The following is a 26,282-nucleotide window of genomic DNA, read 5'->3' as shown; positions in this document are numbered from 1 at the left end:
TGCATCATTTCTCCCTCCAACTCTATTTTGATTTAGTCCCTACCCTCCCCTTCACTGTTTTGATCACACAGCATTGCCCTGTGGTTTGAAGGGCAGTGCTTGTCACTGGCCACTCGGGTGTTTTTCCTTTCTTCCTGGTGGTGGAAATTGAATAAAGATTTGTGCACTTTGTGTCTTTCACTGTGTCTCACACCTGCACACACACACCATGGGTAAAAAAAAAACAAGAGATCTGTGCCCAGGGCCTGGCCAAACAGTCCATAAACAGGTCCAGGCAGCGGGCCGTGGAGGGGGGTCGTTAGGGCTGACTGCCTGCCCCTCTTCCGCGGTTTCATTAGAGCCCGGGTGTCCTTGGAGAAAGAGCACGCAGTGCCCACCAACACCCTGGAGTTGTTCAGGGAGAGGTGGGCACTGCAGGGAGTGGAGTGCATTATTTCCCCCCTCCAACTTTGTTTTGATTTAGTCCTTACCCTCCCCTTCACTGTTTGATCACACAGCACTGCCCTTTGATGTGAAGGGCACTGCTTGTCACTGGCCATGCGGGTGTTTTCCTATCTTCCTGGTGGTGAAAATTGAATAAAGATTTGTGCACTTTGTATCTTTCACTGTGTCTCACACCTATACACACAACATGGGTGCTGGGGGAAAAATAAGCACTACTGCAGTTAGGCGGTAGTGTGGGGGTTAAAAAGAAGGAAAATAGGAGATTCACACAGCATAAAAAAATTTATAAAAAGAAAAAAAATCAAGAGATCTGCGCCAGAGCCTGGCCAAACTGGCCGTAAACAGGTCCAGGCAGCAGGCCATGGAGGGGGTCGTTAGGGCCGACTGCCTGCCCCTCTTCCACGGTTACGTTAGAGGCCGGGTGTCCTTGGAGAAGGAGAACGTGGTGTCCACCGACGCCCTGGAGTTATTCAGGGAGAGGTGGGCGCCGCAGTGAGTGTAGTGTATTATTTCCCCCTCCAACTCTATTTTGATTTAGTCCCTGCCCTCCCTTCACTGTTTGATCACGCAGCATTGCCCTTTGATGTGAAGGTCATTGCTTGTCGCTGGCCACTCGGGTGTTTTCCCTTTTGAGAATTGGTTCAGTGTGAGTGAGTAAGTGCACGTGCAAGTACTCTTCTCCTTGAAGGGGACTGTCCCTGGACTAGCTGCCCCACATCGAGAGAGAGGAAAGGAAAGGAAAGGAAAGGAAAGGAAAGGAAGAAGAGGTGGCAGAAGCAGAAGGAGGTGAGAGCTTTTGAGTCTGGGGCCTACTTTTGGAGCTGCAGCCTGGGCCTCACCCAGGTCAAGGGTGTGTTGCTGCTGACCTGGGGCCCACTCCCACTGCTGGTCTCTGGGACCTCGCCCGGACCTGCCTCAGCTGTTGCTGCTTGGGGCCTGCCTCACTGCTGCTGTCTGGGACTTGCCTTGGGGCCCCTCCCAGGACCTCCACCACTGCTGCTGTTATTAGAGGCCCACCTCCACTGCTGCTGCCTGGGACTCAATTTTTGGGCTGCCTGGGACTTGCCTTGGGGACCCTCCCCAACAGGCCTGCCCCCACCGCTGCGACCAAGGGCCTGCCTAGGACTTGCCAGAGGCCTGCCTCCACTGCTGCTGTTGCCTGAGGCCCACTTCCGCCACTGCTGCCTGACTCCCCTTGGGCCCCTCCACCACTGCTGCTGCCTGGGACCTGCCTTGGGGACCCTCCCCCACAGGTCTGCCCCCCACCGCTGTGACCAAGGGCCTGCCTAGGACTTGCCTGAGGCCTGCCAACAACGCTGAGGCCTGCCTCCACCACCGCTGCCTGGGACCCGCCTTGTCCCCTCCCCAGGACCTCCACCACTGCCACTGCTGGAGGCCCACCTCAACTGCTGCTGCCTGGGACTTGCCTTGGGGACCCTCCCTCACAGGTCTGCCCCCCACCGCTGCAACCGAGGTCCTACCTGGGACTTGCCCGAGGCCTGCCTCCACCGCTGCTGTTGCCTGAGGCCCGTCTCCACCGTCGCTGCCTGGGACTCACCTTGGGTGACTCACCTTGGGCACATCCCCAGGACTTCCGCCACTGCTGCTGCCAGAGGGTCACCTCCACCGCTGCTGCCTGAGGCCTATGAACATCTAGCAGCAGAGTATGGTGAGCCCGAAGGTCGCGGGGCCCAGCCGCACCTATGCCAGGGTAGCCGCTACCTTAGGCTCGGCTGTCCCAACCCCGGCCGCAACCACAACCTCCTTCAGGCACCTGACTAAACGCCTGGGGATAAAGGCCTATCCCCACCCCAATATGACCATTGAGGTCTACAGCAAGTCCCTGGCTAGTGTGGTCGGCCCACTGGCCATCGTCGCTGCGGCCCGGATGTACAGGAAGGCAGTCTTTTTCCTTAAGACCGAGCAGGCAGTCCACCTGGCCGTGGAGAGGGGGCTCACTGTGGGCAGGACACATTTGCCCGTCAACCCTTTGGAAGTTACGGCCCAGAGGGTCGTGATCTCCAATGTCCCGCCCTTCATTGCCAGCGAGCTCCTTCTTCCCCCGCCTCACCACCTTGGGGGAGATCCGGTCAGGTGTCCAACCGCTCCTGCTCAGTCTTAAGCATCCCGCCCTCTAACACATATACTCCTTCCGACACCAGGTGTTCACTTGCCTGGCCCGGGAGGAGGTCAGCGAGGGCTCTTTCACCCTCCTCTACGAGGGCGCGGCCTACCGTGCCTTGCGGACGGCGTGCGGTGCCACCTGTGCCCCACCCAGAAGGCTGCCCAGCCCACACCAACAGCTGATGGTGGTGCCACTGCACCCACTCCCCCTCCCCCGAAGTCAACACCACAGGCCCCGGCACCGGAGGCTAAGCTGGAGGCTTCCAATCCTCCAGCCTCTGGCAGGGAGGGGGGGTGAGCGTCCGGCTGGCCAGAAGGCGCTCAAGAAGATGCGACGCATCAGGCCCGCTCACAGGGAGACCACCCTATCCCCTTCCCCGACACCTAGCCCACGACCTGCCCCGCCCTGGCACGACAATGCCCCTGTGGCCGTGCCAGCATTGCCCTGGCAAAGGAACCCTGACCCCCAAACCCGTACCTGATCCTGGTCCCACTGACTCCACATCCACCCCCCACCCTGATAGAGAAACCCCTGGGGCTTCAACGCCTGCCCCTGGCGCTGCAACACCTGGCCCGGGGGCCCCCGAGCCCGAGCCCCACCCAGGCACTAACCACCGCTACCCCACCTCCTGCAGCGACAGCGTCTCTGGGCCCCGGAGAGGAAACTGGGCCCCTACCCCGCCCGTCACCTGATAAACCAGGGGTGGGGCAGGAAGTGACACGGCTAACCCTCCCTCACCCTGGCCACGCCCCCTGTCTTCCCCCAGCCAATCGTATGCGGGAAAGGCGAGGCGAGGCGAGGCGAGGCGAGGGGGGGGAAAAGAGAGACCTCGGGCTCCATGAGCACCAAGGCGGGCAGGGAGGGGAAGGCCCATAAATCCCCCCTGTCTCTCTAGGGAAGAGGCGCTGGCCCTCGGAGGGGAGCAACACTCCAGCAGCACGGCGATGGCGCTGCCCCTCTCCCTCTCCAGGGGACGAGCCAACAGTGCCTTTTGACTGTCCTGCACCGTGGCCCGACCTACCCAAACCCCCAGGGGCTACAGCAGGGCCTCCTGCTGCCTCAACTCCTCCGGCCCCTAGGGAGGACTTTAATAACCACACAGGCTGTGGTGCAAGTGACAACGGAGGGCCCTCTGCTGGGTCGTCGAGCGGTGAAGGGGAGGAAGGTATTATCCTCGCTCCTCCTTCCCAGAGTGTTTCTGTGGGGGCCTTGGCCCTGGAGGAGGACCTTTTCCCCGAGGAGCCAGGCGTCCCAGCGTCAGGAGAGGAGCGGGGCCCCGAGCCTCTGCCGCCCGACGACCCGAACTTGGGGCATTCTGGGAAGGGGTGCATTGAGGAAGGTACCGCTGGTGACCCTGGGGGTGGGGTCGCTGGGGGTTTGAGGCCAGTTGGCGGCACCAGACCAGTCCTCATCCTCTTGGTGGGGGAGTGGTCAGTGACCAAGGGCGGCCTCCCAGAAGAGGGTTCGGGATCGGTGGTGGACACCGGGGACTTCAGACTCTGTCTGCAGTGACATTTTCGAGTCCCAGGTGCCCGCCACCGATCTCCCCCTCATCCTCCCTCGAGGAACTCTGGGAATTTGTCGAGGAAACTCTGAGTCGCCAGGATAGAGCCCAACTGGTGCTTGACCGCTGGAGCTCCTTTGAAAGAGTTTACTGGTCGGCCCACGCTGCTCGCCAGGCGCCTGGACTCGACGTGAATGAGCGAAAGTGAGTCAGGAACCTCCTGCGGACACTCCTGGTGAGGACGAGGGACTTCTGTGCCCCTCCCCCGTCCTCCCAGTAAATGTATATATTGGTTTTTAACTGTACTGGTGGAGATGAAGCCTCTTGGACGGGGGGGGGGGGGGGGGTCTACATGAGTCACCTCACCCCCAGATCTGGTGGGGTGGCTGTCTTGTTGGCCCTGCATTTTCAGCCGGAGATCTTGGGGGTCAGGGAGCCCGTGCCAGGCTGTTTGCTTCACCTGATGGTTTGGCAGGGGGGCGCGGTGCTTAACTTGGTGAACGTCTATGCTCCCCTGGCTGGGCCGAGGCAAGCGAGCCTCTTCAGAGAAGTGTCCGCTCATCTCGCCTCTATCGACGAGAACCAGTGCGCCATCCTCGGGGGAGATTTTAACTGCGTCCTCGAGGGCAGGGACCACTGTGGTGCCCGCACTGGTTGGGCGTCGGGGAAGAGATTGGGGGACTTGGTCAAGTCCTTCAACCTGGTGGACGTCTGGCGGAATCTCCATCCCGACTCCATCGCCTTCACCTTCGTGAGGCCTGGGGTCGGAGCATCCAGAATCGACAGCCTGTACGTTTCGCGGGCGTACACCTCCTGTTTTCCGAAGGCCTCCACGCGGCAGGTGTCGTGCACGAACCATCACCTGGTGTGGGCGGAACTCCTTCCATTCGGCGCCAGGCTCGGCTCCGCGTACTGGCACTTTAACAACCTGCTGCTGCTGGAGGACGAGCGGTTCCAGGACTCGTTTCGTCATTTCTGGGCCGGCTGGAGAAGGAAGCGGGGAAGCTTCCCCTCCCTGAGGCTATGGTGGGACGCGGGCAAGGCTCACGTCCGCGTCTTCTGTCAGGAGTACGTGAGGGGGTCGACGAAGAGGCGGAAATCCAGGATCGGGGAGTTGGAGAGGGAGATGCTTGACCTGGAGTCACGCCTCGGTCAGCCCGACACTGACCCGGCCCTGCGCGGCGTGTACGAAGAGAAGAAGGCCGCGCTCCGGGACCTGCAGCTCGTCGGGGCTCGGGGCGCGTACGTGAGGTCGCAGATCCAGCTCCTCCAGGACCTGGACCGCGGCTCCCCCTTCTTCTACTCGCTGGAAGAAAGGCGTGGCACCCGTCAGCAGCTCCTTGTGCTGCTGGCCGACGACGGGTCCCTCGTCTCGGATCCGGAGGGCGTCAGGGCCCACGTCCGAAACTATTACATGGCTCTGTTCTCTCCGGATCTGTCCAGCGAGGATGCTCAGAGTCCTGTGGGAGGACCTGCCGCAGCTCGGCCCGGAGGACGCCGGAAGGCTTGACGCTCCCGTCACTTTAGGAGGAGCTGACCAGCACCCTCTACCGGCTCTCGACAGGCAAAACCCTGGGACTGGACGGGCTGACTGTGAAGTTCTTCAGGGCGTTCTGGGACGTCCTGGGGAGCGACTACGCACAGGTCCTGGGGGAGTGTCTAAATGCCGGACAGCTGCCCCTTTCTTGGCGCAGAGTGGTCATCGTCCTGCTGCCAAAGAAGGGGGACCTTCATTCTTTGAAGAACTGGCGTCCGACCTCCCTCTTCAGCACTGACTACAAAATCTTCGCCAGGGTGTTGTCTTCTCGCCTGGCCTCTGTGCTGGCCTACATGATTCACCCGGACCAGTCCGACACGTCCTGAGCCGGAGGATACACGACAACGTCCACCTGGTCCGGGACCTGATCCATTTCTGTCGACGGGCTGGTCTGCCGAGCGCCTTCCTGTCTCTCGACCAGGAGAAGGCGTTCGACAGGGTCGATCACGAGTACCTGCTCGGGACTCTGTGGGCGTTCGGGTTCGGGACGCGGTTCGTCGCCCGGATCCGACTTTTGTACGCCGCCGCAGAGTGTCTGGTTAAAGTTAACGGGTCCCTGACGGCGCCCCTTCGCTTCGGGAGAGGAGTGCATCAAGGCTGCCCCCTGTCCGGCCAGCTGTATTCCCTGTACGTGGAGCCTTTCCTGCACCTCTTGCGGAGGAGGTTGTCGGGGCTGGTTCTGCACGGCACGGGCACAGGGGTGGTCCTCTCGGCCTATGCCGACGACGTGCTCCTCACTTTCACCGACCCGGCTGACCTGGGGAGGATGCGCGAGTGCCAGGCCGTGTACTCTGCAGCGTCTTCCGCCAGGGTCAACTGGGCCAAATGTTCCGGGCTACTGGTCGGTCCGTGGCGGGTGGACTCTCTGCCGGAGGAGTTATGGGGGTTCAGCTGGAGTACCACCCATCTCCTCTACCTGGGGGTCTACCTCAGCCCAGCTGAGGAATCCTGGCCGGCCAACTGGCAGCAGCTGGAGGCCAAAGTCCCGGCTCGCCTAGGCCGCTGGACAGGACTGCTCCGAGTACGATCTTGCAGGAGTCGAGTGCTGGTCATAAACCAGCTGGTCCCACCTCCTGGCTTTGTCGCTGACATCCAGAGAACGTTGGTCAACTTCTTCTGGGACAAAAAGATGAACTGGGTCACCACGCAGGTTCTGGGTCTCCCTATTGAGGAAGGCGGTCAGTCGCTGGTGTGTTCCGCACCCAAATCGCGACGTTCCGCCTTCAGACCTTGCGGCGATACCTTTACGTCGAGCCTCCTCCTAGGTGGTGCGCCCTGGTGATGTATTTTTTTCCGCCAGGTGTGTAGCCTCAACTATGACATACAGCTCTTGTTCGTCGACTGTGACGGTTTGGAGGTCGCCCTCAAGACGCTGCCTGTCTTTTACCAGGACCTGATCACTGTCTGGAACAACGTCGAATCGTGCCGTGCCTACCCTCCGGCTGGAGTAGCGGCTGTCGTCAGGGAGCCGTTATTAAGGAATCCGCACCTCCGTACTCATGGGTTTGAGTGACTGTCGGAGGGGAGGGCTGTGGCGGCGAGGGTGACCAGGGTCAGGGGCCTGGGCTGGACGCTGCCGCAGGACATAGCGAGCAGGGCAGCGGTAGATGTCCGGTACGTGGCCACCGCCATCCAACGCCATAAAATGGCGGTGCTCGGACCCGACGTAGTGCACCAGTTGGAGGACGCTCAGGTGTGCGGTGGGATCCCGTCCGCACTCACACCAACCCGATGGAATTTCGCATTGGCCCCAAGGTCCCGTACTTCCCGCGGGAGCCTGTGCCCCACAACCTGAGCCGCCTCCGGAATTTTAATTTCGTTCCCTTCCAGGGGGTAAAAAGGCGGGCCCTATATAGACTGCTGCTGCACACTGTCCACCTCTTCTCCCTCATCCACCGTCCGGACACGCCTTGGCGTGCCCATTTGCCACCAGGCGGTGGGGATCCCCAGTGGAGGGCCCTCCATGCGGGAGCCCTCCACCTTTCCCTCGGATCTGGGGTGGAGGGTGCTGCACGCAGCAGTCCCCTGCAACCACAGATTGCGGTGGTTCACGGACTCCCGGCCCAACTGCTTGTTCTGTGGCGCTGTGGAGTCCGTGGATCATGTATATATTGGGTGTGGGCATTTGCACTCACTTTTTGATTTTCTGAAAAACCTCCTCCTCTGCTTTTGGCTGCACTTCAGTCCAATGCTCCTGATCTTTGGGCACCCGGTACGGAGGAGGGAGGGCAGGTCCGAAGACCTCCTCGTGGGTCTGTTCCTGGGCCTGGCCAAACTGGCCATCAACAGGTCCAGGCAGCGGGCCGTGGAGGGGGTCGTTAGGGCTGACTGCCTGCCCCTCTTCCGGGGTTACGTTAGAGCCTGGGTGTCCTTGGAGAAGGAGCACGCGGTGTCCACCAACACCCTGGAGTTGTTCAGGGAGAGGTGGGTGCTGCAGGGAGTGGAGTGCATTATTTATTCCCTCCAACTTTGTTTTGATTTAGTCCCTACCCTCCCCTTCACTGTTTGATCACACAGCACTGCCTTTTGATGTGAAGGGCAGTGCTTGTCACTGACTACTCTGGTGTTATCCTATCTTCCTGGTGGTGGAAATTGAATAAAGATTCGTACGCCTTGTGTGTCTCACACCTGCACACGCACACCATGGGTGCTGGGGAAAAAATATGCACTACCGCAGTTAGGCAGTAGTGTGGGGGAGGGAAAAAAGGAAAAAAAATCCAAAAAAATAAACAAGAGATCTGCTCCTGGGCCTGGCCAAAAACAGGTCCAGGCAGCAGGCTGTGGAAGGGGTCATTAGGGCTGACTACCTGCCCCTCTTCCGTGGTTGCGTGGGTGTCTCTGGAGAAGGAGCACCCAGTGTCCAATACCCTTGAGCTGTTCAGGGAAAGGTGGGAACTGCAGGGAGTGGAGTGCATTATTCCCCCCCTCCAACTCTATTTTGATTTAATCCTTGCCCTCCTCTTCACTGTTTGACCATACAGCATTGCCCTTTGATGTGAAGGGCACTGCTTGTCACTGGCCACTCGGGTGTTTCCTTTCTTCCTGGTGGTGGACACTGAATAAAGATTTATAGACCTGTTATCTTTCACTGTGTCTCACACCTGCACACACACACCATGGGTGCTGGGTAAAATATAAAATAAAGAATAAATAAATAGAGATTCAGAATCTCTTAACTTCAGGCGATAACTCTGAACTGGCTGGCCATAGTCAGATTACGGTGCACACATAAATAAGGGGTAACTTGGTGTCAGGATACTGGCCTCTGTGCAGGTATTTCATATACAGACTTTCATTGTTTTGTATATTAAATATGGAAGTTTTGGAGATCAGGGATGAGGGAATGGTATAGGGTGTGATGGTGGGGGAGGGGGACGTTGGAAGAGTGGTTGCTACACCTACCAGATGTCGTGTAATCATAGAATTGTTGCAGTGCAGAAAGAGGCCATTCAGGCCACTTTGTCTATATCAGATATTCAAATGAACATTTCACTTTAAGCTATTCATCTGTCTGTGCACTGTAATCCTGTATTACATGCCACAACACTCTGCAGTACCCAGGAACTACATGCAGAAGAAATATACCTATGCAGCGTATTCAATAAGAATGGGTACCTGATAATTCACATAGTCCACCGATTCCGAAACAACAAACCCAAACAAGCAGAACGACATGCCCAGAAACGTGAGCCACATTACCATATATTAAAAGATATCTCTGAAATGATTACCAGACTACTCCAACCCTTTGGCATCACAATAGCCACAAACCTACCAAGACACTTAAACAGCGGCTGATGAATCTAAAAGGACTCAATACCAGCAACCAGTAAAACAACTATCATTTACAAATACCACGCAAGGACTATAACAAACACTTCATAGGACACACAGGCAGAATACTAGCCACCAGATACACGAACACCAACTAGCTACCAAATGACATGATCCACTATCACTAGCATCTTTACATACAGACGAAGGAGGACACTACTTTGACTGGGACAACACATCCATCCTAGGACAGGCTAAACAGAGACACGCACAAGAATTCCTAGAGGCTTGGCATTCAAACGGGAGCTCCATCAATAAACATATCAATTGGAGCGCATTCACCAACCTCTGAGAAAAAGCACCGAAAAGGATATTACCCACCTTAAAGAGGCCAAGTCACAAACAGAAAGTGGGACATAACACCAGTACTTCATCAATGATGTTACCTAGCATGGTGATGAGATGTCTGAAAACAAGTCTTCCAGCTCAGCGAGCAAACTTACAACCTGAGCTACACATCTTCTCAAAAATCGTAATCCTGTATATTTGGTTTTTCAGATAACCACTTTATTCCCTGTTGGATGCTTCAACTGAATCTATAACCACTCTTCTCTCTAGCAGTACATTCTAAACCTTAACTCACAGCACGAATAATTTTTTCTCATATCATTTTTGCTTCTTTTTTCAATCACTTTATATTAGTGTCATCTCATTCTTAAACTTTTCACCTCCAAAAGAACATTTCTAAATTCTTCATCTTGACTTTATAACTTGGATTCCTGAAATAATTCTTATGAATTTTCTGCACTCTCTCAAATGCCTTTACATCCTTCTGAAAGAGTGGCACCCAAGACTGGATGCAATATTCCAGCTGACGTCTAACTAGTGTTTTATATAGATTCAACGTAATCTCCTTGCTCTTGTGTTCTATGCCACTTATTGCTTCATCAAAAATCATCATGTTGTTTTAGCCTGTTCTCTGTAAAATTTATATTGTAGGACATTACAAATCATTTTCACAAATTAAGCTAATAAAAATAAAATTAATAAATCAAATAAAATATATCTTCAGCATTTACAAATTGTACAAATTATCATAACCTCAATATTTAGCCCAATGTTTCAGATCTGTAATCTCTCATTAGACCTTCAGTGTTAAATGTACAATATAAATGCAGGTTGTGCTTTCCTGGTTAATAATTTGAACGTAATTTCTTTGATAAATTGAAAATGCAATTAGTCAAATAGCCAGGGGACTGCCCGCAAATTCATGCTAAATGGAGCTTCAAGTGAGCCGAGGACACCCATATGTAACTTGCTTTGCCTGCAAAAAAAAATTTAAAAGTAGTATGTCTTTATTTTTCAAATTGTCAATACATTACAATGGCCTGACCTTGTGCAGGAAAATAAATTTAAAAGCACTGGAAACTCTGGAAAAATCAATAATATTTAATCTGCTTTGTGTGCTGTGTTCTGCTACATTGTCCACACACTCAAGCATATGCTCTAGCTTTTGCGATGCAGTGCGGAATCCTGGAGGACCTCAGCAGCCTTTATTTGCTTAGCTGTGGAAACAGGTGACTTCTCATTAGATTCTTCAGAGTCATCAAGATGATAACCTTCCTTTTCTTCTGTTGATCCATTTTGATCACTTTCTTGAGCCTCGTTTCAGAAGTGCTGGTGATCATCCATGCGCCACTGAGTGCGGGTAGTGTTTTGACATTTGCAAAACAGTGTGGCTTCTTGGACATTCCTATGAGCAACCGCTTTTCAGTGCCATCCTGCAATGGCAGGTTCTTTGCTTTACTTTCTGCCATTAAATATTTCATCTTTAAGCATTAAAGGGTGATCTAGCAAAAAACAGTAAACCAGTCCATTTTCATTGACATTAAAAATGTTCCTTGTGCACAGTCATTTGGGATGTGGGTGAGACCATTCTGTGGCCGTCATTGCAGGCTCCATTTAGCATGAATTTGTGGGTAGTCCCCTGGCTATTTGACTAATTGCATTTTCAATTTATCAAAGAAATTACACTCAAATTATTAACCAATAAAGCACAACTTGATTTATATTGTACATTTAACACTGAAAGTCTAATGATGTTGTGCTCTAGCATGGCCTAACTCCACTGATTCAAGCGACAATCATGCACGAGTTTGGCTAATCCAGAGTTATCAGTCCAGAACTTTGGTTCATCACAGACATCCTTCTATTAGATTCCCTGTTCTGTCCATAGGCAATTCAGGTTATTCAGACTTGACCCATGTTTTCACTGTATTTTAATGTCATTATTGGATCTATTTCAAAATGCTTAAACAACCTTGTCTAAATACATGAAATTTTAAATTAATGTTAATGTCAATGACATTTCATAAAACAACTTAAACTCACTTTTTATCACTAAAAATGCTCAAACCATTCCTTTTGCTTGTGCAACATGCTCATATTCTTTTTTGGAGACTTTAGAACAATCAAACATAACATAATCCTCGATAATTTAAATCCCCATCTATGCTAAGCACCTGCAAAAGCTGAAGTATTAGCGACACTAACCCTGATAGAGGTATACCACATCCACATGACTTAGTGTAACCAAGTGGGCTGACCTGTTCTCTGAATCTTTATTCTGAAAAGGAGGTCAATTAGATGCTGACAAGAAATAATGTAGGGATCAAGTTAAACCAGGTGTAAATATATGTAGTCATCTTTAATTTAAAAAGTGTGAAGCATCCCAAACTCCTCTTTCTCAAAAGGACTGTGAAAGTTCTACAATGTGTTTTCAGAGGAGGTGATTCAAGTACAATCAGGCTGAATTCTTCAGTGCAAAATATTGTGCCCAAATTGTTCTTTCCAAACTCTTTCTACTCGCTTAGAGAAGCTTACTCAACATTTAAACACCCTTATTACTTGCCCTTCGCTACGTTCCAATGTATTGATTTACAGGCAGTTACATCAGCACTTTTCTAAACGCCACTAACCTTGACTCTTCAAAGCATTCGGCACGAATCTCGGTCGCTTCTTCCACGGCACTTGCTCGGCAGGGGAGCAGGCGTCAGATTTACCTGGTTGCTGGATGTGAAACAGGGATAAATGCCCTCGCCCTGCCTTCTCGCCCCAATCTGCCGGACACGTTTCGAGTTGCAGTAGTACTGTCTCAGGTGCTCCTCGGCAGGGGCGCGCGACTGTCACAGGGTTCTAGCCACGCGCTCCGAGCAACAACAAGGGCGACTGTCACAGGGTTCGAGCTACGCGCTCCCAATAGTAACAAGGGCAACTGTCACAGGGTTCTAGCCACGCGCTCCCAGTAGCAACAAGGGCCACTGTCACAGAGTTCTAGCCACGCGCTCCCAGTGGCAACAAGGCGATTGTCACAGAGTTCTAGCGGAGGCGGGAGGAGGTTGTCTGGAGCGCGTCTCCGAGTGGCCGTGCGAGAGCGAGCAGACAGCCCGTCGCCACAGCTCACTGACTGAGCGCGCGTGCCCGTCGGCACGGAGCAGGCGCGCCCCCTGGCCACATAGGAGCAGCTGCTCGAAGCTGACGGATTGGGACGTACGGGTAGACCATTCTCTTCACTTGGATCTACTTTCCTGAGTTATGAGTGAGCTTCACTTTCTTGCATGCACACACAAACATACAACGTGGTCCGCGCACAACTTTTATTCTCAGTTTGTCAAGATCCTTGTTCCAACCTCCCCCCTTTACTGAAGTTTCCTCAAGCTAAGGGGGAAGCTCTTAACCTCCTACGCAATTCACGAAGAGCTCTTGACACGCGAAAGCAAGTCTTTACAAGGTTTCGTACCTCTAAGTGATAGTTCTGCACACAGCATTCTTTCAGTTGTAAAATAGACAAAAACATTGAAAATGTTGAACACTCAAGAAATTCAAACGGGGCAATCCGCATCTGTAAAAAACGTTTGGTATGTGTAATATTTATCTGCGTCAGAACAATTGTAGTGCAGGAAACAAAGACGACGACTTTAAAGCTTACATTTGAGGTGGTTAAAGATTGGAAATGATAGTACAGTTCTTGATTTTCTAAGTAAATACGGCCTTATGGAGATTGCCACTATTGGTACCTCGCAGTGTACCATTTCTGCCCATGTTTGGCCACACTAGAGTTTTTACAGAAGCGACACTTGTATGAGACAGTTCCATTCCCACCGATCCCAGAGGTGTGTCATAGCATGCCTGAACGGACTGATTTAAAATAATTGTATACGACTGTTCCTGGGAGGAGCTAACTAGCTCAGCATTTGTTGAGAATGTTTTACTAGCTTCAAATTGGACTTACTCATAGGTTGAGCCTAATGTTTCACAAGAGATCACCTTGCATTTCAGATGTAACGTAACTATTAAGTAATACAAAACAAACCAATACACTGTTTCACAAGAATTACTCTTTGTTCAAACAGAAAAGATTGTTGTGGGCATCTTCCTCGTCATGAATTCAGTAGCTTGGACTAGCCCTATTGAAAAGGGTTGGGCAATGAAGCTACTGAGTAGAGAAGCTTTAATATGCGCCAATCGTGGTCGCCTGAAGACTTAACTGCCTATTATAGTATACTGGCAGTGGTTGATATCACTGCCTCACATAATGATAGCAGCAAGTGAGCACAACCTGGAGAAAACTTCAGATTTGAAACGGCACAGCCATCGAAGGCGAATAAAGAAGGCAAACTCCTCTCAGGAAACTAAGTCTATTTTAAATAACAGAAGCTTAAAGGATGCAGATTCTGCCAGATTGTGTGAATGGAGCAGAAAATATGTTGCTGGAAAAGCCCAGCAGGTCAGGCAGCATCCAAGGAGCAGGAGAATCGACGTTTCGGGCATGAGCCCTTCTTCAGGAATGAGGAGAGCTGCTCATTCCTGACTCTGTCCTCATTCCTGAAGAAGGGCTCGTCCCCGAAACGTCGATTCTCCTGCTCCTTGGATGCTGCCTGACTTGCTGCGCTTTTCCAGCAACACATTTTCAGCTCTGATCTCCAGCATCTGCAGTCCTCACTTTCTCCTGTGTGAATGGAGCAGCCAGCAATTAAAGAGCAGCAGCACTGGTACCAAGACCAATGCTGCTAGTAAAAGCTTAAAACAGATAAAAATGGAGAAAATAGTAAAAACAAAGCTTGAGTAGACCACGGAAAGTCTTAGAATTACAAGGGAAAATATCCAAATCATAAAACCAGGGGTTGTAGTAGTTGACATCAGACACCTGATGTAAATTAAATCCTTTAGTAGAAGTGTGAAAATTTTATATTTAACGTGAACAACTAGCCTAAGCAACTAAAAGGAGTCTTAAAATACTATATTAAGCTGTTACAGTTGTTTTAAAATATCAGTGATTGCTGCAAGAAAAATCTTTATAAAGGACACTCATCAAGAATATTGGGAAAACCACAGCATAAATTGACTAATGAACATGGAAAAATTGAAGGTAGAAGAGTTTATTAAAAAGTGTTTTGAAGAGGAAAAGTCAACTGAAAGTATTTCTTAGTGAAGTTTTTTTCCAATGCAAAATAGTACACTACTTGAGGCTGACAAGAAGGATGAGTTCCTTTGCCTTTCTCTCCTTGAACTGAACTAGTTTTAAGAGGACGCCATCCTCCTCCCTGGACTTCCTCATCAGCTGGTGCCAGGTTGGTATATGTTATGCCTTTCAGTAATGGTACTGTCTTCTGATAGCCAAGTCAATCAGCTGTTCAGAAATAGATGGTGAAAGTGAAATCACAGCTGGCTCGACCTATCTGGACCCGGTTTGAATCTTACAGCATCTGCTGAATCTTAGTTTGAATGTCACAGAGAATCAGGTTTGGAATGTTGCCTTTGATTTGGGGCATGGGCACAGTGTCAGTTGCAGCCTTCTCCATTAAGGCAGGGATAGGTTTCATCCTATGATTAATCTTCCAACTAAGAGCATCAGCATTTACATTACTTTTGCCTGACCTGTCCTGAATCTGGCATTGTAACTGCATGAGTTCAGTGGTCCTTTGGGTCTGTCATGCTCCAAACCTGGCGGACATTTGATATTATCTGAGTAGAGTCATAGAGATGTACAGCATGGAAACAGACCCTTTGGTCCAACCCGTCCATGCCGACCAGATATCCCAATCAAATCTAGTCCCACTTGCCAGCACCCAGCCCATATCCCTCCAAACCCACCCCATTCAAATACCCATTCAAAAGCCTTTTAAATGTTATAATTGTACCAGCTTCCACCACTTCCTCTGGCAGCACATTCCATACACATACCAACCTCTGCGTGAAAAAGTTGGCCATTAGGTCTCTTTTATATCTTTCCTCTCTCACCCTAAACCTATGCCCTCTGGTTCTGGACTCTCCCACCCCAGGGAAAGACTTTGTCTATTTACCCTATCCAAGCCCCTCATGATTTTGTAATCCTCTATAAGGTCACCCCTCAGCCTCCGACGCTCCAGGGAAAACAACCCCAGCCTGTGCAGCCACGCTGTTTAGCTCAAATCCTCCAACCCTGGCAACATCCTTGTAAATCTTTTCTGAACCCTTTCAAGTTTCACAATATCTTTCTGATATTCCAATATTCCAACAGTGGTCTAACCAATGTCCTGTACAGATGCAACATGACCTCCCAACTCCTGAACTCAATACTCTGACCAATAAAGGAAAGCAAATGCCTTCTTCACTATCCTATCTACCTGTGACTCCACTTTCAAGGAGCTATCAACCTGAACTCCAATGTCTCTTTGTTCAGCATCACTCCCTAGGATCTTACCATTAAGTGTATAAGTCCTGTTAAGATTTGTTTTCCCAAATGCAGCACCCCACATTTATCTGAATTAAACTCCATCTGCCACTTCTCAGCCCATTGGTCCATCTGATCAAGATCCTGTTGTAATCTGAGGTAACTCTCTTTGCTGTCCAACTTTGGTGTTATCTGCAAAGTTACTAACCATACCTCTTATGCTCGCATTCAAATCATTTATAGAAATGACGAAAAGTAGATGACCCAGCACCAATCCTTGTGGCACTCTACTGGTCACAGGCCTCCAGTCTGAAAAACAACCCTCCACCACCACCCTCTGTCTTCTACCTTTGAGCCAGTTCTGTATCCAAATGGCTAGTTCTCCCTGTATTCCGTGAGATCTAACCTTGCTAACCAGTCGCCCATGGGGAACCTTGTCGAACACCTTACTGAAGTTCATATAGATCACATCTACTGCTCTGCCCTCATCAATTCTCTTTGTTCCTTCTTCAAAAAACTCAATCAAGTTTGTGAGACATGATTTCCCATGCACAAAGCCATGTTGACTATCCCTAATGAGTCCTTGTCTTTCCAAAACATGTACATCCTGTCCTTCAGGAATCCCTCGAATAACTTGCCCAGGGAAGGCAAATGAACTCAGGGCATGGTTAGGAACATGGGACTGGGATATTATAGCAATTACAGAAACATGGCTCAGAGATGGGCAGGACTGGCAGCTTAATGTTCCAGGATACAAATGCTACAAGAAGGATAGAAAGGGAGGCAAGAGAGGAGGGGGAGTGGCATTTTTGATAAAGGATAGCATTACAGCTATGCTGAGGGAGGATATTCCCAAAAATATATCCAAGGAAATTATTTGTGTGGAATTGAGAAATAAGAAAGGGATGATCACCTTATTGAGATTGTATTATAGACCCCCTAATAGTCAGAGGGAAATTGAGAAACACATTTGTAAGGAGATCTCAGTTATCTGTAAGAATAATAGGATGGTTATAGTATGGGATCTTAACTATCCAAACATAGACTGGGACTGCCATAGTGTTAAGGTTTAGATTAGATTACTTACAGTGTGGAAACAGGCCCTTCGGCCCAACAAGTCCACACTGACCCTCCGAAGACCAACCTACGCAGATCCATTCCCCCACATTTACCCCATCACCTAGCACTATGGGCAATTTAGCATGGCCAATTCACCTAACTTGCACTTCATTGGACTGTGGGAGGAAACCGGAGCACCCGGACAAAACCCACGCAGACACAGGGAGAATGTGCAAACTTCACACAGACAGTTGCCCAAGGCAGGAATTGAACCCGGGTTCCTGGCACTGTGAGGCAGCAGTGCTAACCACTATGCCATTGTGTGCCCACGCACAGTGTTAAGTGTGTACAAAAAAATATTCTAATTCAGTATGTGGATGTACCTACTAGAGAAGTTGCAAAACTTGACTTACTCTTGGGAACTAAGGCAGGGCAGGTGACTGAGATGTCAATGGGGGAGCACTTTGGGACCAGCAACCATAATTCTAATAGATTTAAAATAATGATGGAAAAGGATAGACCAGATCTAAAAATTTAAGTTCTAAATTGGAGAAAGGCCAATTTTGACGGTATTAGGCAAGAACTTTCGCAAGCTGATTGGAGGCAGATGTTCACAGGTAAAGGGACGGCTGGAAAATGGGAAGCCTTCAGAAATGAGATAATGAGAATCCAAAGAAAGTATATTCCTGTTAGGGTGAAAGGAAAGGCTGGTAGGTACAGGGAATGCTGGATGACTAAAGAAATTGAGGGTTTGTTTAAGAAAAAGAAGGAAGCATATGTAAGGTATAGACAGGATAGATCGAGTGAATCCTTAGAAGAGTATAAAGGAAGTAGGAGTATACTTAAGAGGGAAATCAGGAGGGCCAAAAGAGGACATGAGATAGCTTTGGCAAATAAGAAGAATCCAAAGAGTTTTTACAAATACATTAAGGACAAATGGGTAACTAGGGAAAGAATAGGGACCCCAGCAAGGCAGCCTTTGTGTGGAGCTGGAGAAAATGGGGGACATACTAAATGAGTATTTTGCATCAGTATTTACTGCGGAAAAGGATATGGAAGATATAGACTGTAGGTAAATAGATGGTGACATCTTGAAAAATGTCCAGATTACAGAGGAGGAAGTGCTGAGTGTCTTGAAATGGGTAAAGGTGGATAAATCCCCAGGACCTGATCAGGTGTACCTGAGAACTCTGTGGGAAGCTAGGGAAGTGATTGCTGGGCCTCTTGCTGAGATATTTGTATCATCGATAGTCACAGGTGAGGTGCCGGAAGACTGGAGGTTGGCTAACGTAGTGCCACTGTTTAAGAAGGGTGGTAAGGACAAGACAGGGAAGTATAGAGCAGTGGACCTGACATTGCTGGTGGGCAAGTTGTTGGAGGGAATCCTGAGGGACAGGATATACATGTATTTGATGAGGGATAGTCAACATGGCTTTGTGCATGGGAAATCATGTCTCACAAACTTGGTTGAGTTTTTTGACGAAGTAACAAAGAGGATTGATGAGGGCGGAGTGGTATATATGATCCATATGGACTTCAGTAAGGCGTTCAACAAGGTTCCCCATGGGAGACTGGTTAGCAAGGTTAGATCTCATGGAATACAGGGAGAACTTGCCATTTGGATATAGAACTGGCTCAAACGTATAAGACAGGGGGTGGTGGTGGAGGGTTGTTTTTCCGACTGGAGGCTTGTGACCAGTGGAGTGCCACAAGGATCGGTGCTGGGAACTCTACTTTTTGTCATTTGTATACATGATTTAGCTGCGAGCATAAGAGGTACAGTAAGTTTGCAGATGACATCAAAATTGGAAGTGTAGTGGACAGCGAAGAGGGTTACCTCAGATTACAACAGGATATTGACCAGACGGGCCAATGGGTTGAGAAGTGGCAGATGCAGTTTAATTCAGATAAATGCGAGATATTGCATTTGGGAAAACAAATCTTAGCAGGACTTATACACTTAATGGTAAGGTCCTAGGGAGTGTTGCTGAACAAAGAGACATTAGAGTACAGGTTCATAGCTCCTTGAAAGTGGAGTTGCAGGTAGATAGGATCGTGAAGAAGGCATTTGTTTTGCTTTCCTATATTGGTCAGAGTATTGAGTACAGGAGTTGGGAGGTCATGTTGCAGCTGTACAGGACATTGGTTAGTCCACTGTTGGAATATTGTGTGCAATTCTGGTCTTCTTCCTATCAGAAAGATGTTGTGAAACTTGAAAGGGTTCAGAAAATATTTACAAGGATGTTGCCAGGGTTGGAGGATCTGAGCTACAGGGAGAGGCTGAACAGGCTGGGGCTGTTTTCCCTGGAGCATCAGAGGCTGAGGTGACCTTATAGAGGATTACAAAATTATGAGGGGCATGGATAAGGTAAATAGGTAAAATCTTTTCCCTGGGGTCGTGGAGTCCAGAACTAGAGGGCATAGGTTTAGGGTGAGAGGGGAAAGATATAAAAGAGATCTAATGAGCAACTTTTTCAATCAGAAGCTGGTACGTGAATGGAATGAACTGCCAGAGGAAGTTGGTGGAGGCTGGTACAATTGTAACATTTAAGAGGCATTTGGATGGGTATATGTATAGGAAGTGTTTGGAGGGATATGGGCCGGGTGCTGGCAGGTGAGACTAGATTGGGTTGGTATATCTGGTCGGCATGGACAGGTTGGACCGAAGGGTCTGTTTCCATGCTGTACATCTCTATGACACTGACTCTGTAAAGGCTTTGGTCATCTTTTACTGGTTTTGTAAAACAGTACAGATTCTCAAGCTTTTTATTGCCATTTTTAATTATTATTTATTTTTCTATTTATTACTTCTCATAGCATTTTAAGCCTCTTCTATAACTTCCCTAGTAGGTTGGATATGAATCTTTCTCATTGAATTTTAGTCCAGTACAGGGACTCAGAAATGGCTTACTCCATTGATGGAATCTATTTGGGTTATGCCAACACTTTGTTACATGCCAACATCTTGGGGACATCTTTTGAAGAGTTGAATGTCATTGAAGTTAGGCAGTAGTGACTGTACTGTTGTAAGAAGCTATATGATTCCATTAGGTTGCAGATCTGATTATTACATAATGTGCTATATAGCCAGTCAAGCTGAGAGGAGGATTGTGTGGGGCATTAAAACAAGCATTGGTTAGTTGGGCAGAATGACCTGTTTCTATTCTGCAGATGCAATGTAAAATGAATATATACTACAGAACAGCTTTCTGTCAGTTCTACTATCTATGTAGACACTCACTTTTAACAAACTAAAAGTGACAGCAGCAAAGAGAGGAAAAGGCCAAAGAGTTTCAGTGCCAGAACTTAAACTGTTTTTGCACTATAGACGTCAGAGCTCTGATGTTGTTCCATCACAGTTGATATTACCTATCGTGTTGTCATACAAAGATCACATTGTGTAGCATTTGCAGCCAATTTTCTCTAGCATCTGAAATAATTGTTTCTGTTCAAATAGTTGAATATCTTAGTGAGATTGGTAAAGTCCATAGTTGTATACGTTGTTCACAGTGTTTCTGTTTGCAGCTGCCAAACTGGGAAGGTCTTGTCAATAATGGAACTTCTGGTTCTGAAACCACAACAGAATTCAAAGACTGATATATTCTGCCAGGATCTGACAAGGGCAACATGGGCAAATACATTTCCCATGATGTTCTGCAGCACTACACCTTAATAGTGGTTGCAGTCACAATTGTCACACTTGAGCTTCTACAAGGTCATACTCTTTAAATAATATATATCCTGGGGCATTTGCCCTTCCATCATTGGAGACAGAGAAGTTTGTGCAGATGCTATAGGAAAGCCAGTTTCCTGTGCTTGTCATCAGCACATGGAATTTTGCCCATGACAAGAAAGCCAATAATTTTTCCATGTTCCTGTATTTTGTTCTTAATGTACAGCTCTTACATAATGATTAGAATCCCTGTAGTCTCTAGAGCTCCCTTAGTGACAATGTTTACCTGAGACTACCACAGAAAGTAGTGCTCCACCATCTCTCCAATTGTTTATTGCAGTCAGTGATGATCTCCACAATTTTGTATTCAATTGAGCTGTACTTTTTGCTGAAATATCTTTTGTCTTTTTGGTCTAATCATGTAAGTGTAGGGTATCTACACATTTTGGAACAGTTGCAACCAGTAGCCATTACTACATGGCCTAGCAGTAAATTGGATTTCACTTCCAGTGGTTTTCATGCATTCGGGATCTTCTTGCTTGGATCTCTCTTGTAATTCATAAGATTGAATCATTTGATTTTAAAGACAGATTATATCATTGAGATGTTACCTCAAACCAGTCAGCAATTTTCCCACTCTTATTTCCTATGTATTGAGGGAACAACAAGATAAATGATGTTGCAAAGTACAGTATATTCCGTTCCGTTTCTGCAGTCTCTGTGCATGACTAAGTGAGTGTCTGTTCAATTAAGTCAAGGAATGTTTGGTTCCTTCTTTTTAAATCAACCTGTTAAGAGATGTTATTCCACACCACTGGAGCAGGTGGGACTTGAACCCAAGCTTCCCAGTCCAGAGATAGGCAGCACTGCAGATGTTGGTATGAGTATGAAGCTTCTGCTCTGAGTGAAATAGCTTCAAGGATAACACTCTAACTGTGGTGTACGCCAGAGAGTGATCTGTATCACAGCCAGCCATGACTGTGGTAGGTGTGTGTAGGTTGAGAATGCTGATGACAGGATCAAATCAGAGGCAAACTCTCACCATTATCTATATATGGAATTTTCTGTATAAAAATCGGCTGCTGCAATTGTCCACATAACATCAGTGTTTATACTTCAAAAATAAATTGTTTATTTCTAATCAAGGATATAATAAACAAAGGGATACAAACAATTAAAAAAAAGAAATTAGCTGCAAAACAGAATAAATGAGTTCACTGTTCTAGTAGGATAGTTTGGAGAGGTGTTACCATGTAATTTACTGTTCTGTTTTTTGAATGCAACTCTGGGGTGAAAAGTTCTCTATTAATATTGTGAAAAGAAATAATTAATAAGGTAGGGTAATCTTAAATGCTAGACATGCAATTACCTTTTTCCTAACAGTGGTTATATTTGCAGTATTAGAAGCAAATTACTAATTTGTTGTGAAATTCAGTGTTTTTTTTATTGTTCACAGGATGTAGACAATCATAGCAAGATCATCCCTCGCTTAACTTTATGGCTTACAAAACCATTTCAGAGGAAAATTAAGAGTTAGTTCCACTGCTGGTGTCAGATATTATTCAGCACAGGTAAGAAGAATGAAACTTTCAACTGAACAGATAGGTTGTCATGACAATCTGGTGGTAACATTTTAAGATTACATTTTTGAACCAGATTCATTTACTAAGTGAATTTAACATCTCTGGCTGGTGTGATGGAATTTGATTTAATTTCCTGGGGACCATCAACCTGTGTTTCTGGATTTCCAGTTCTGAAACATGGAAAAGTTGGTTGTGGGTTTTGGACATTATTCATCTGGGTTCCAGAATATTGCTGCAAATGTCCCACTGGTAGTGTCTTAGGCTCAACTAACTTCAATTATTTTTTTTAAAATCAGAGATCTTCTGTCTATCATAAATGGGGATGTTCACTGATGATTGCACAATGTTCAATGCCATCTACAACTCCTCATGTATTGAAGGAGTCACTATTCAAATTCAGCAAAGCCTAAACAACATTCAGACTTAGGCTGATAAGGGACAAGTAACATTCATGCCACACAAGTGCCAGCTAACTACAATAGGAGATGATCTATCTTCTCTTGACAATCAATGATATTATCATCATTGAATCCTCCTCTATTAATATCCTGATGATAACCATTAACTAGAAACTGATCCTGATTAGCTATAAGAATACTGTAGCTACAAGAGCAGGTCAGGGGCTGTGAATTATGAAGTGAGTAACTCATTTCCAGGCTCCTCAAAGCACCTACAATATACAAGTGAGCGTGTGAAGGAATACGTCCCAATTACCTGAATGAATGTAGCTTTAACAGCATTCAAGAAACTTGAAACCATCCAAGACAATATAGTCCACATGATTGGCACCTCATCCCCCATGCCCCAATTTAAACATTTGCTCCCTCCATCACCAATGGACATTGGCAACTGGCTGGACTACATGCTATATGCATTCAAGCAACTTTCCAAGGTTCTATCACCAACACCTTCCAAACTGGTGACCTCTACAACCAAGAAGGACAAGGGCAGATGGTGTGTGGGAACACCACCAGCAAGTTTTTCTCTGAGCTGCATTCCATCCTGTCTGTAAGTTGTGTTTCCATTCCTTCACTGCTGCTGAATAAAAATCTTGGAGCTCTCTTTCTAACACAGCCAGTGGGACTATCTACATTGGATGGATGTGGAGTTAAGACAATGGTTCACTGCAATATTCTCAAGGGTAATGGACAATAAGTGATGCCCATATCCCATGAAAGAACAAGGACAATCCCTGTGCTACCATTCTCTTATGCTTGTGATTCCCTTTGTAGTCAAGATCAGATATTTAGCTTGACTGTTTAAGAGAATTGCTGAGCAGAATCAGGATGCTTCTCTACCAAGAAAGGGAATTCAGCAGGTGTGTTAAGCAATGCCTATTTTTCTCACAGTGACTCATGTCACTCAGAGTCTCATTTTGGAAAATGGTGCAGAGTACAAAATGGAGAGGGGAGAGAATATACATTTTGAAACTGATAAAAATTATAAACAGAATTGTCTGGAATTTGTTGCAATGGCTACATTGGTGAAATTTTTTGATTAACTTGTACATAATGAAAATTTTTAGTAAACAAAATACTGTAAAATCGGTTCTACTATAACGTATTTCTTCAACGCGAATTGACTTTCATGTGATTGAACAATTTAGACTTATTATAGAACACAAATTTTCTTTACCTTCATTGGATACAACGTGATTCTGGCCCCATTAGAGTAAATGGCACAGCTATTGCGTGAGTTTCTTATCATGTGAGATTGCGCGAGAATCATGTTAGATCAGAACTGACTGTGTTCTTTTTGCAATGGTGTCAATATAAATAGAACTCTATGTAATGCTTTCAAATGATATTGGGAAGGAACAGCGCATAGACAAGAAATGGAGCAGGCATGGTGGAAAAGGTTTGAAAATGTGGAAAGGTGACTAATATTAGCTATGAGGAGAGATTTGACAAACTTGGCTTGTTTTCACTTGAACATCGGTAGCTGAGAGGCAATCTGATTAAGTTTGCAAAGTTATGAGAGAAGTGGAAAGAATGAATAAACTGACCTTTTCTCCCAGGGTAGAAATGTCAATTATGACATGACATGGGCTTAATGTAAAAGTGGGAAAGTTTAAAGGAGATGAGTAAGGGAAGTTTTTTTTGTAAGTTCCTGGAATGCACTGCCAGAGGAGGGGTTAGAAACAGATACAATCACAACATTTAAAGGGCATCTTGACAGAAGCATGAATAGGCAGGGAATAGAAGGATATGGACTCTGTAGAGGCAAAAGGTTTTTAGTTTAGAAAAGCATAATGTGTCAGCACAGGCTCTTCATTCCATGTTCAAAATGAATTATTGTTTTCTATGTTATTGAGCACTGGTCAAAACTCAGTTGAAATGAAATTGATGAAAATCAGAAACAAGTCTAACAGGTCTAGACAGGGTAAATGCAGGAAGGAATTTCCCAGTGACTGGAAAGTTCAGAACCAGAGTTCACAGTTTAAGGAAACAGGATAGGCTATTTAGGGCTGAAATTAGGAGAAATTTATCACCCAGAGAGTGGTGAGCTTTTGGAATTCTTTGCCACAGAAAGTTTTTGAGGTCAAAACATTGATTTTTTCAAGAAGGAGTAAGATATAGTTCTTCAGGTTAAAGACATCATTGGGTATAGGGGAGAAAGCAGAAACAAGGTACTGAGTTGGATAATCAGCCATTATCATATTAAATGGTGGAATAGGCTTGGGCTGCTTAAGGGCCTTCTTCTGTTCCTATTTTCTATGATTTCTATGTTTCTACATACAGAAAATGCTGGAGAATCTCAGCAGGTGTGTGCAGGGGGAATCAGAGTCAACATTTCAAATCCAGAAGAATTATATCAGACATAAAACGTTAACTGTGTTTATGTCTTCACAGATGATGCCAGACCAGCTGAGTTTTTCCAGCATTTTCTATGTTCATTTCAAATTTCAATCATCCACAGTATTTTGCTTTTATTTGATGGAAATTAGATGTCACTTACTAAAGCATTGAGTTTTGTGTCAAAACATTTGACTTGTCAAATAATTAGGGTAAAGCAGTGCACACACCATAGAATTGAGGAAGATTAGTATTCAAAATTACCTGATTGTAAGCATGTATAGGAACCTATCATAATGTAGAATTAAATTATTTTTCAATAATTAATAATTTAGTTTTAATCCTTTATTGGTCAGAGTATTGAGTACAGGACTTGGAAGGTCATGTTGCAGCTGTACAAGACATTAGTTAGGCCACCTTTGGAACATTGCATGCAGTTCTAGTCTCCTTCCTATCGAAAGATGTGAAACTTGAAAGCGTTCGGAAAAGATTTACAAGGATGTTGCCAAGGTTGGAGGATTTAAGCTAGAGAGAGAGGCTGGGCTGTTTTCCCTGGGGCATCAGAGGCAGCAGGGGAGACCTTATAATAGAAATAGACAATAGAAATAGGTGCAGGAGTAGGCCATTCTGCCCTTCGAGCCTGCACCACCATTCAATATGATCATGGCTGATCATTCTTAATCAGTATCCTGTTCCTGCCTTATCTCCAGAACCCTTGATTCCACAATCCTTGAGAGCCCTATCCAATTCTTTCTTAAATGAATCCAGAGACTGGGCCTCCACTGCCCTCTGGGGCAGAACATTCCACACAGCCACCACTCTCTAGATGAAGAGGTTTCTCCTCATCTCTGTCCTAAATGGTCTACCCCATATTTTTAAGCTGTGTCCTCTGGTTCGGCACTCACCCATCAGCAGAAACATGTTTCCTGCCTCCAGAGTGTCTAATCCTTTAATAATCTTATGTGTCTCAATCATATCCCCTTCTCAGTCTTCTAAACTCAAGGGTATACAAGTAAGTGTAGGTTTATAAAATCATGAGGGGCATGGATAGGATAAATAGACAAGGTCTTTTCCCT

General features: G+C 47.1%; 1 protein-coding gene across 3 annotated transcripts in view; it reads right to left on the bottom strand.

Moving 5' to 3' along the window:
* pparg (peroxisome proliferator-activated receptor gamma) overlaps nt 1-12,791 on the bottom strand; it is a 150,828-nt gene extending 138,037 nt beyond the window's left edge. For all 3 annotated transcript variants that reach the window (XM_072582181.1, XM_072582180.1, XM_072582182.1), the window contains exon 1: nt 12,363-12,791. The gene's annotated coding sequence lies outside the window, so the exon portion shown is untranslated. The remainder of the gene's footprint in view (nt 1-12,362) is intronic.
* Between the last annotated feature and the right edge of the window lie 13,491 nt (nt 12,792-26,282).

Source organism: Chiloscyllium punctatum, chromosome 12 (assembly GCF_047496795.1).
Source record: "Chiloscyllium punctatum isolate Juve2018m chromosome 12, sChiPun1.3, whole genome shotgun sequence".
Classification (NCBI taxonomy): Eukaryota; Metazoa; Chordata; class Chondrichthyes; order Orectolobiformes; family Hemiscylliidae; genus Chiloscyllium; species Chiloscyllium punctatum.
The sequence above is the reverse complement of the archived record's forward strand: the minus strand, read 5'-3'. Positions and strand labels throughout refer to the sequence as shown.